Genomic DNA, 12,045 nt, shown 5'->3' with positions numbered 1-12,045 from the left:
AAATTTTTCTCAATTTATTTTCATATACATTCGGCCTTCCTATCCTTTTATTTATGGATGAGATATGATAATACACAAAGAAATGAAGTGAAACACACAAAGGGTGTGTGGACGAGAGTTCCCCAATGACTCTTAGCAGGATTTGGTCTCGAATCCTCACCTCCAAATGCTCATCCACTCAACTTGTAATTTCTCTCTTGTTTTTTTATATGGTTTATCTATGCTACGTGTCATTTCCACGTACCCCACTGTTTTCTTGAGATATAGTAGAGTTTTATCTCTTTGACTGGTTTCTCTGCATGCACAGTGGTGCTTAGTCTGCTAACCTAAGGGTATGCTTTTCTTCTTGTTTTGGTTCAGTCTCTTTTCTTTAGGTTAATGCTTCTGCTGTAATTCTGTTTACGTGATGTTTTCTTATATTGGTGTTTCTGGTTCAACACTTTTCTCATATTTATATGAACTTGCTTATATGATTCTCTGTTCTGACCTTGTTTGTGTTTATGTCTTTCACGTTTCCCCCACTTCCTGCTTGTGTGATAATACAAACTAAACATGATTACCAGGAAACCAGACTTAAGTTTGCTCTTAGTTTCCCAGGAAACAAACTAAACATGATTACATTATTTTAAGGCCTAATAGCAAAAGCACTGCTTGTGCATAAAGTATATGTATTCGGTTATAGAGCTGGCGGTGTAGTTAATGTTATGTAGACTCGTTATATTTTGTATTCGAGTTGATGAATCTGATACATATTGGGATATAGTACGAGAGTTTAATTTTACAAATATGAGAAAAAAATTGAGTATAGTAGTATTCGACACTCACTTGTAGTCAAGTCCGAGTAACATAGATTATTGTTTTAGAATTCTCGAGTTCTCGATTGCATAAATACTCTAGGTACAAGGTAATAAGAGTTTGTAAATATAGGCGGGACGAATAATTTTATGTTAGGAAATAAACTTATAATATTTTAATAGGCCGAAAATAAATTATTAATAGAAAATATAAATAAAATATCGAAAATATATGAGTATAAAATTTTCAAGGGAAAGATTGTCTCCTTGGTCCATCATGCATATAGATATATATGAAATTCTGAGGGTTTGCATGCTTTCCTTGTATGGTGTCTACTCTCAAAAATCAATTTCAAAGGTGAAAACGAACCTTCATTTACTTAACTGGAAGCATGGCTAAAATATCTAGAAAACATAGCTCTAGCTTTAAGCCACCATCTGCTTATTGGATTGTTTTTCTAATGAGTAAATCCAGTCGAACATTATATTGGTGGCATTGTCCCCAAAATGCTAACTAGTTGAGAAAATAATGCAGGCAGAAGACTAAAAATTTAGGAGCAAAGATGGAGATAACCAATGTGAGTGAGTATGAGGCAATTGCAAAGCAAAAGTTACCGAAGATGGTGTTTGACTACTACGCTTCTGGTGCTGAGGACCAGTGGACATTGCAGGAGAACATAAATGCTTTCACAAGGATCCTGTGAGCTATCTGTCCATCTTTTATTTGAGAAAGAAAAAAAAACTTTATATTTTCGTTCCTTTCTGTTTAAAATGTTTAGTTATCCATTTCATGAAAATCTTTTGTTCTACAATGCTTAGGTTTCGTCCTCGGATTCTCATTGATGTAAGCAAGATAGATATGACTACCACTGTTTTGGGTTTCAAGATATCAATGCCCATCATGATTGCCCCTACAGCCATGCAGAAAATGGCTCATCCTGAAGGTATGGAACTTCAAAAGATTGTCCTCCTTTATTGTAAATACAACCAAATACATGTACGCTTAAGTAGACAAAACCTCAAATGGATTAGCTATGGTTGACTTGACATGATTGCTTTTGCTTATTACAGAAGCACTTCTTTCAAGAACATTTCTATGTTTAAAAACCTTACTTTAGCTTCTTTCACGGTAGATCTTATTGCATTTACTGGAAGAGTTGAAATTGGATCAATACATCATGTGCATATCTGATCAGTTTTTCTATTAAACATAGTTTAATATGAAGCTTCATAGTTTCATGTAAAGCAATTTGATCGGTAGTCTAAAGACGAGGTCCTTCCATTTTTGACAGGGGAGTATGCAACGGCTAGGGCTGCATCAGAAGCTGGAACAATTATGGTTTGCTTCAAACTCCAACTTTCCATTTAAATATTTATCCATCAACACTATAAAGACATTTGTTCAGTGGAAGCATGAACTTTCCTATCGTCAATGTTTTATACATAATTGAATATAAAATAAGCTATTTTGTTTAAATGATCATTTCAGACATTATCCTCATGGGCCACTTCTAGTGTTGAGGAGGTTGCTTCCACAGGACCAGGCATCAGGTTTTTCCAGCTCTATGTAAGTTTGAAATGATGTTCAACCAATTGTATAATCAAACTATTCTCTCGTGGGGATAAGGTTTTTTAGGCATTAGGTGATAACTGATCTCTTGTGTCCAACTTTCAGGTATACAAGGACAGGAATGTTGTTGCACAAGCTTGTGAGAAGAGCTGAAAAGGCCGGTTTCAAAGCGATTGCTCTTACAGTTGATACTCCGAGGCTCGGTCGCAGAGAAGCTGACATCAAGAACAGGTAGGATTATCTCCCTTCCAGTCTCAATCTTCCTTGAAGCGGTCTTCAAAATATCTTGTCACAACTAGTTCAAGTTAGATCTTTGATTATGTATGTATGAAAATCGAGTTGCACTCCAGAATTATTCGATTTCAATGTTCTATTACAGGTTTACTCTACCCCCATTTTTGACATTGAAGAACTTTGAAGGTTTAGACCTTGGCAAGATGGACAAAGTGAGTAGGCCTTTTTAATTTTTCAGTTATCAACCTAGTTAACAACAATGTAATCTTTCAATTCCAATAATGATCTTATATTTCATCTAATATTTAATTTTTTCTTTTGAGTCATGCAGGCTGATGACTCAGGACTCGCATCATATGTTGCTGGACAAATTGACCGTACCCTCAGCTGGAAGGTATATATCTATATATATATGCATGAGTCCATCAGAAGAGTTTTCGGTTTATCTATAATCCATATTCGATGATGCGAAAAGAAACCATGCTGGAGATTTCTCATTATAATGATCATGTTTAAGGGAATGTCTAAAGATTCTTTCAGTTAACAATGCACTGAATAAAAATCTTTTGGCTATGTATAGGATGTGAAGTGGCTTCAGACAATTACCAGCCTGCCAATTCTTGTGAAGGGTGTACTCACTGCTGAAGATGGTAAGAAAAGTTGAACTTCTCTTCTTCTTCGGCCGTTTTAGATAGCATATTCTGATTTTTAAACTGCCTATGCTTTTCTTGCAGCAAGGATAGCGGTACAGGCTGGAGCAGCTGGTATCATTGTTTCCAACCACGGAGCTCGCCAGCTTGATTACGTGCCTGCCACTATCATGGCCCTGGAAGAGGTATAGCAATGCTTTCAGATTGTTTTTAACATGAGACAACAATACCAAAACAACATGCTTGACAAATTCCTCAATTCCAGGTTGTGAAGGCTGCACAAGGCAGAGTACCTGTCTTCTTGGATGGTGGTGTTAGACGTGGAACCGACGTTTTCAAAGCTTTAGCACTGGGAGCCTCTGGTATTTTTGTAAGTATTAAGACTGCCTCATGGAAAGGCATTACACATTGCATTTCGGCATAATATTTGTCTGTTTGTATACTAAATGGCACAAATTGTGACTAAAGACTTGTTTTGTAATGGTATGAAATCTCAGATTGGACGACCAGTGGTGTTCTCATTGGCTGCTGAGGGGGAAGCTGGTGTGAGGAAAGTACTTTCAATGCTGCGTGAAGAGTTTGAACTAACCATGGCGCTGAGTGGTTGTCGTTCACTCAAAGAAATCACCCGTCAGCACATTATGACGGACTGGGACAGTCCTCGGGCTCTTCCCGCCCCTAAGCTATAGACGCATGGCTCAGAGTATCAACGTCTGCAATCCATTATTGCTTAAACTAATGATGATGTCTTTTATATAATGCATGCCTTTTTCTTTGAAGCACAATATTTCTTTTTGAATGAGTTAAAACTTAAAAACTTTTTGTAATGATGATGATCATGGCTACTTCTGAATTCACTGTATATTCTTTCTTTAAATTAAGATATGGTGGCTGCTTGACAATATTACGGTTAACGGGAATTACAGCATCGAATCGATAGCTTACAAGAAGGAAAAATGAACTCCAGGAAAGTTAAATCTCTGCAAGTTTATGTCATAAATAAACATAGCTTGGAACTAAAATAGGACCCTAATTTATCCTTAGATCTTCACCTGATTTACATGTGCTTTTCTTCTTGGGGAGTAATGTTACTTGTCAACCATCTTTGTTTGAATTATTTGCATAGGCCATTGCTATTTAGACAGCTGCATCAGGATAATGGCCAGAAAGGATGCCACCTGCGTTTCTGTTTATCGCTATAATGGATGTAACTCAAGACGAAGTGTGCGAATTCCTCTTTTATGAGCAGGCCATTGAAATACAGACGGTTTCATCAGGAAAAGGGAAAGAAAAGACAGCTATGATTTCTATCTACGAAGTAGCAAAATGTGACAGAACCTCATATGAAGCCGCTTACCCTGGCTCTGTTTGTTGCCATAATGAAAGCACTACTGTCGATTATGATAAACATTAGCCGTGAACATTGGCAGAAACAAGATCCGAAACCAAAAAAAAAACAACAGTAAGATCACATTACTTCATTGCAGCACTAGTAATGTGTTATGAATCTAATAGAGAAGAAGAATTATCGAGAGGGTTTTTAGAAGAGAAGAAAGGATTTCAGAGAAAAATGAGATTTCAATCATCCATTTCATGCTTCTCATTTCTCAGTACAATGTTTAATTCATTCACGAAGTACCAATCTAGGAATCACAGCTGGCAGTCTTTTCTAACGGTTGTATCATCTGTACAGGTGTCATGTAGCTTCCCTTCGGTTTGGGCTCTTGTTTGCTTCAGGCCTAAGTCCTAACATCCATTTCATCAGCAGGTATAATCTATTTCTTTTTAATGAACACGTGTTCATCACATGCTTCTATTTTTCCCAATTCCTCATTCAAAATCCCTAGCCTAATTTCATTGTTTCCAATCCCTAGCTCGCTCTCCGAATTCCCCAATCCTTCCACTTCGCGATTCTCCCCTTCTTCTCGCCCTACTGTAACAATACCCCCTCCATGAGTATTGGCCGATTAAAGTAGGCTGTAATTCGTTGGTAAGTAGCTTGAACGCCCGAATGCCCTCTTTGGGGAGAATCATGTAAGGTTCGCAGAATTTGTAATCGTAATTCGCTTTTACTACCAATGTAAACTCTAATTTGGTAACAGAGAATTCCCCTTGAGTATTTCCTTTTACTGTCACCATTTGGACTCACCGTTAAAACACGATCCATTCTTTTACTAAATGATCATTCGCATAAGTTCGATTTTTCGAAATATCATCGGTGATCGGTATATTTACCTATCTAACATCGGTCAGATTATATTTCTCGATCTAACACCCGTAGCAGTAAAACGCGCCCCTGACCCGCGTTATATGTGATTTGGCATCACGTGGGGTATAGCGCACCCCCTGCACCGCGCTATACGCTGACTGGGTTACACGTGGTTATAGCGCGCGCCCTGCTCCGCGTTATACCTATTTATCCGTGAGGTATAGCGCGGTGCAGGGGACACGCTATAACTTTAATTACCCAGCCGTTCACACCCCCACCCTTCCTTATAAATACCTCATCCTCAATCACTTTCATTACACCAAATTCTCTCAAATACTCTCTCGTTTAAGGTATATTTTATAATATTTTTAATATTCTATATTTAATTTATTTAAGTATTTTACTTTATTTAATATTTTACTAATATAAATATTTTGCAAATATATAATGGAAGGCGATCTACTTCGCTTAGATGAAAATCGTATATCTCGACACTTTGCTGATACAGTAACATTTTAACGTTTTAATTTAATTTAAATTATTAGTAATAATTTGTTGATTTATTTAATGCATGATTATTAGATTAAGAATTAATTTGTTTAATTATTTATTTTTAGGAGAAGTACCGTATATTAGATCCTTTTATTAGGAATCTTAAGTTAGTGATACCTAGCCGTGTCTTGTCGTATTTAGTAGAGGTTGGATTTGGTTATATAGGTAGATATCAGGGTCACTGTAAGATAGAACCAGACCTTATTTCTGCCTTAGTAGAGCGGTGGAGGCCGGAGACCCACACATTCCATATTCCGTGCGGAGAGTGCACGATCACGCTTGAAGATGTTTCTATGCACCTGGGGCTTCCGGTGGATGGAGATGTTATATTAGAGATAGCTTCTGGTTCTTGGACTACTTTGTGCCGGGAAAATCTAGGACGTGTCCCGGAAAGTTTTATCGGAGGTAGGATACCGTTAAATTGGTTAGATGCCAATTTTCGGGAGTTGAACGCAGATGCTTCTGAGGATGAGGTTAAGATGTATGCACGGGCATGCATATTATAGTTGATAGGAGGGTTGTTGATGCCGGACAAATCGCGCAACCTAGTTCATTGCATGTGATTGCAACATCTTAGCGACTTTCGTCTCGCCGGATCATTCAGTTGGGACTTGGCAGTTTTGGCTTTACTGTACAGGGAGATGTGTGGAGCCACTGACTACAGGTTTAATGCTATCGGCGGATGTCTCCTGCTGCTGCAGTCTTGGGCATGGTATCGATTTCCCTTTTTATGTCCCGTTGTGAAGAACCCATTCGTATTTCCACTACTTCTGAGGTAATTATAAAACTGATTTTGTATATTAATAATTTTATACAGCATATAATAATTTTTTTCCTTGAAAGGTAGTCTACTAATAGGAAAAATCATCAGGAGCTACTTAATGATTTAGAAAAAAATTAGGGTGCTCATCAATCAGCAGGCTGACACACAGTATGAATTTTAATGTTTAAAAATCGATTTTAGATTATAGTTATATAATTAGATTATTATTTTGATAAAAAAATTATATAATATTTGTTTTAGTTTGAATGGGTGTCATATTGTACTGATGATGTGAGGGCGGTGATCCCACCTGAGTTGAGGGGCCCATCAGATGTTTGGATGGCGATGATCCCTCTGATCTGTTATGCGATCGTCGAGTGACACTCTACTGATCGCGTGCTCCGGTAGTTTGGTTGTTTTCAACCAATTCCGAAAGCACCTCGCAATATGGACGAGTTGCATAGCTTAGATAGACGCGGCAAGACAGATACATATTGACTGGTGAGGCATCATGAGTGGGTCGTGTTGTGGGAGGATCGACATCGTGCCTTCCCCGTAGAGAGCCCATTTTTTATGACCTCTTGATGTATGCTGACGGTTATTATGAGTGGTTCAACAGTAACGGGAAACCGTTTCTGCTTCCTGAGGATGCACGAGGGCAGACCTTCCGCGACGTCGACAGAGACGTGATCCGACATAGCACCATCGTCCCCCGACTCGTGGACGGAGAGCAGGTGCTTTCGGTTCATCCTGAGTGCACCAGTAGGACATTCACAGCAGCCACCGCAGTCATATATGATGCCACCATCGCCTTTCCATTACCAGATGTCGCCGCTGCCTTCACCTGGTTTTATGACCCCACCGCCGCCCCATCACAGATGACCCCTCCTGGAGGCTATTATGGGTCTATGTTTGCAGATCTGACTTGGGGTTCATATACTGGATATTTGGCGGGTTCAACCTCATCACCCATGGCCGCAGCACAGACACCTCCTGTACATTTTTCACACTCAGCGATGTCTGGGTTTTATGAGTTTTCCCAGTTTTTACAGGCCGGTGGGATAGTCATCATACACCTCTAGGGTTCTTATTCTATGGAGGTGTTTCATCGTCATCATCTCCTCATCAACCTAATGTACCTGCTCAGGACGATGACGACGACGATGGTGATGATGATGACAGCGAGGAGTCAGAACCAGTGATATGAAGAAATCATCCTCGAGACCGACAGTCACCGCCTTACGGAACACATTCGCATCGCAGGCATCGATAGATTTTGTTTTTTTATTATATTTGTATTTACTTTATTTTGTTAAATTGTAATTTTTTATTATTTCTCATTTAATACTTACTTTATTTTGTTAAATTTGTTGGACTTTTTTTTATTGTATTTCAGTTCATTTTGTTTATTACAATTTAATATCAGTTATTGTAATTTGGTTATCATTTACCATTTAATACTTATTGTAAGTTTGTTGTATTTAAAATTAAATTCAAATACCAAATTGTTATTAGTTTAATAAAATTTAATGATTGTGTTCGTTTTTTTAATATTCAACATCGATTATCGAATGACATTAACTTGAAATAAATGCAAATTAAAGTACAAGAATTATTATTTGATAAACAAATACATCATTTCCTCATCAATTGTTACTTGATGACAACAGAAGTGGACATATTTTTCTAGTGTGTCTTGGGTTTCTACAATGCCCACATCTTATGTCTTGTCGAGATCTTTCTTGAATATCTATATCGCAATGAATTCGATTGGATTTTGGACGACCACTCTCCTCATTAAACTCAGATTTGGTACAATCGGAAGCCAATCTTGAACCTCATCAGGGTCTTTGTCATTACCTATGGGGGAAACTCAAATTCGTATACCTTAAAAACTTAAGATAGTAGGTATACGGATCCACAAAATGGTTATAGTCTTGACGTGTATGCGAGCAAGCTGCTATCAAATGAGAGCATGGATACTTCAGAGCTTGAAAAAACCTGCAGTCGCACGTTCTGTCCCTTAGATTTACTCTTAACGACACAACTTCAATCCCTTGAAGAGGTCGCGGTAACTCTGTGACATGAAACATTTCATGCCTTCTAGAGAAGCTTGTTACAGACATTCCATTTGATGCAGCAATTTTTTTCTGTAGATTTGCAACTAATCTAGGGTGATAGACATGACCGCCTTGCATCCAGGTTTAAGCTTGTCCCCAGAGCTTCGCAAAAAGCTCCCCTAAACGAAAATATGTAGTTTTTACCAAAGCCGCTATAGGTAAGTGCGTGCACCCTTTAAGGTTGAATTGATTGCCTCAGCCAAGTTGGTCGTCATGTGTCCATATCGATATCCACCATCATATGCGTTCATCCACATTTCTTTATCGATGAGGCTAATGTAATCACATCCTTCCTCGTTCTTCGCCCGCAAATCTTGAAGCATTGATTCAAACGTTCGAGGAAGAAGTTCGTAACCTGATCAAAAAATGTATAACTTACTAACCTGATCAAAATGATCGAAAGAAAACAAACTACATCAGTTTCACTTACCTATGTGCACAAGTAATTGACGCTCATCATTCTTCTTGTATCTTCCATGGTAGTTCGCAGCAATGTGTCGGAGATAATACCTATGTTGGACAAAGGGTGGTTGCCATATTGGACCCAAAGACTCCATTGTTGCTTTGATCCCAGCTCCGCGATCAGAAATGACAGATTTTTTCCCTCGTGATAACATGTGCACGTAAATTTCGGAGGAAAAAAGCCCAAGAATCTGTATCTTCTCCTTCGACAAGAGCAAAAGAACTAGAAGAATGTTGCGATTTCCATCTTGGACAACTGCGAATAATAAAACTTGCTTGTATTTTCCATACAAGAAAGTCCCGTCGATCTGGACCACAGGCTTGCAGTATTTGACAGCATTAACGCACTGTGGGTAAGTCCAAAAAACCCGGTAGAATTGGCATCAATCGCGGAGAACTCGATCATTATGGTATGCATAGGAGGTTTCGAAGTCCACAATTGTCCCAGGATTCAACCTCCGCACCAGCCTAAACCAGCCTGGAAGTTCGTTGTAAGATGCATCCCATTCACCATGAGGTTTGACAATGGCATTTTATTTTGCCAACCAAGTTTTTTTATAGGAGACAGTGTACCCATACTGCGATTGTATAGCTGAAATCAACACTGCAACAGCTATATGAGAGCTTGCTTTTACCATGGGCATGATGGCTTGGCATATACTTCAGAGTCTAAGTTGGGATGATCTTGGTTGACCCCTCCAGCACAACATGTGTGAGGACCGTTGTATACTGTTAGTTCCCATATGTTGTTTTTCCTCTCCATTTTCGATACACGAACCATCCATTTGCATCCGTTTTCGCATCGGACACAGTAACATACATATTTTTCGGTCGTCGATCGGTTTACTCTGGACTGAACAGAATTACGGATATTGTAATTTTTTATAGCCATCACTGCTTCTTCTTTGCTTGAAAACTCTATGCCTAAAGATAACTCACCACTATTTATTAATGAGTAATATCCATAGTCACCGAGATGAGGCATATCCGCAAATTCTGGCCCGTACATTGCACCATAATCAGCTTCATACATGTGTGCAGAAGGGTCAGTTTGTGCCACATTTCCTGGAACTTCATCATCATCAGAGTTGAATTGCGGTGTTTCTGGGTGAATAAATAGTCCAATCTCAGCACCATCCACACCAGGATCACGAAGCGGTTCTTCTGGTGGAGATGATGGTTCCTCCATGCTCTCCACATTTAGGTCGAAGAACATACTACTTGCACGCCTTCCCCTTGAACTGTAAGGCATATCGACATTGAGATTGAAAAAGCTCGCAGTCGAATGCCTCCCCTGGAGCTTGAAGCCATCGTGTCAAATGGAAACTGCACAGATGGTTGCGTCGATGGCATCTCCATATGGTCAAAGCAATTTGCAAATGAATGCCTTCCCCTTGAACTGGACGCGGTGTTGCCATACGGATTGTTCGCGGACCCACCTCGGTATATATCGTAAGGAGTTGCGGATGAATGTCTCCCCATTATGGCATTAAAATCATTACACATTACTATAGTCGGGCTGACAACTTGATCAACTTGTTCAGCCAGCTCATAGTGGGAGCTTAATGATTGACCCCAAACATCACGTACTTGAACAAAATGTGCAAACATCTCAATAGCGGCGTCTGAATAATTACTTTGAGCTTCAACCATCATTTCAACATCATCATTGTTCGAAAGTTTGAACGTGTATAAGTTAATGGCAACAATGATGTTGGAAATTTGTACTGCAACAACGACATTCTTCTACTATTCCAACATGAATCTTCCTTGAAATCTTCGTTATCAGCTCCTCAAGAGTTATGTTTCTCTTGAATGATATTTTAACACGCTCATTTGATACGAAAACAACGCCGGTTTCATCTTCTCGAATTTCACCATCATAATAAACAATAGCTGAAAGTCACGTCATTCTTTGAGTTTAAAAGTGCGACAATATTATATCTGCAAAAAAAATAACTGAAACAAATCTGATTAAATAAATTATATATAAACGAAAATATAACACAATAAAATTTTACACATCAACGTAAATAATTTAAATAATATAATTGAAAATAATTAGTATAATATTTTTTCAAATGACACAGATTAAATAATAAGTATAATAAAAAAATTTATAACAAAATTACCTTATAACGAAAAATCGCACGAACTTCTAAACTAAATATGAGAAGATTGCCAAAATTATTGACTTGTTGACGGAATTATTGTATTGATTTATAAGTTGAGAGGAAGATGTGAGGAACATAACCGGGGGAGAAGGGTATATATAGTCATACAAGGCGCGGTACCTACACCGTGATATATGTAATAATGGTATAGCGCGGATCAGGGTCCGCGCTAAATATAATTGTCTAGATATACATATATAGTGCGGTTTAGGGGGCGCTATACCCCACGTGGCCAAATCAGCGTATAGCGCGGATCAAGGGCGCACGTGTTAGATCGGGAAATATAATCTAATTGGTGTTAGATCGGTAAATATACCGGTCACCGGTGATATTTCGGGAAAAACGCCCATAAGTTCCTTCCACGTCATTCACCCAGCTAAGAATAATAGATATTTCCCCATATATTGACACTCACCTTAATCTTTATATTGTCGAGAAAGTGCGTCTGCCACTATATTACTCTTGCCTTTTATGTATTGAATGACGTAATCTAACCCCAAGTAGCTTAGTCATACCT

General features: G+C 38.5%; 1 pseudogene; it reads left to right on the top strand.

Annotated features, from left to right (window-relative positions):
* Nucleotides 1-241: 241 nt before the first annotated feature.
* Nucleotides 242-4,093, top strand: LOC120129078 (annotated as a pseudogene).
* The last annotated feature ends 7,952 nt before the right edge of the window (nucleotides 4,094-12,045 follow it).

This window comes from Hibiscus syriacus, unplaced genomic scaffold (genome assembly GCF_006381635.1).
Source record: "Hibiscus syriacus cultivar Baekdansim isolate YM2019G1 unplaced genomic scaffold, ASM638163v2 tig00110483_pilon, whole genome shotgun sequence".
Classification (NCBI taxonomy): Eukaryota; Viridiplantae; Streptophyta; class Magnoliopsida; order Malvales; family Malvaceae; genus Hibiscus; species Hibiscus syriacus.
Note: the sequence above shows the minus strand (reverse complement) of the source record. Positions and strands in the feature narration are given on the sequence as shown.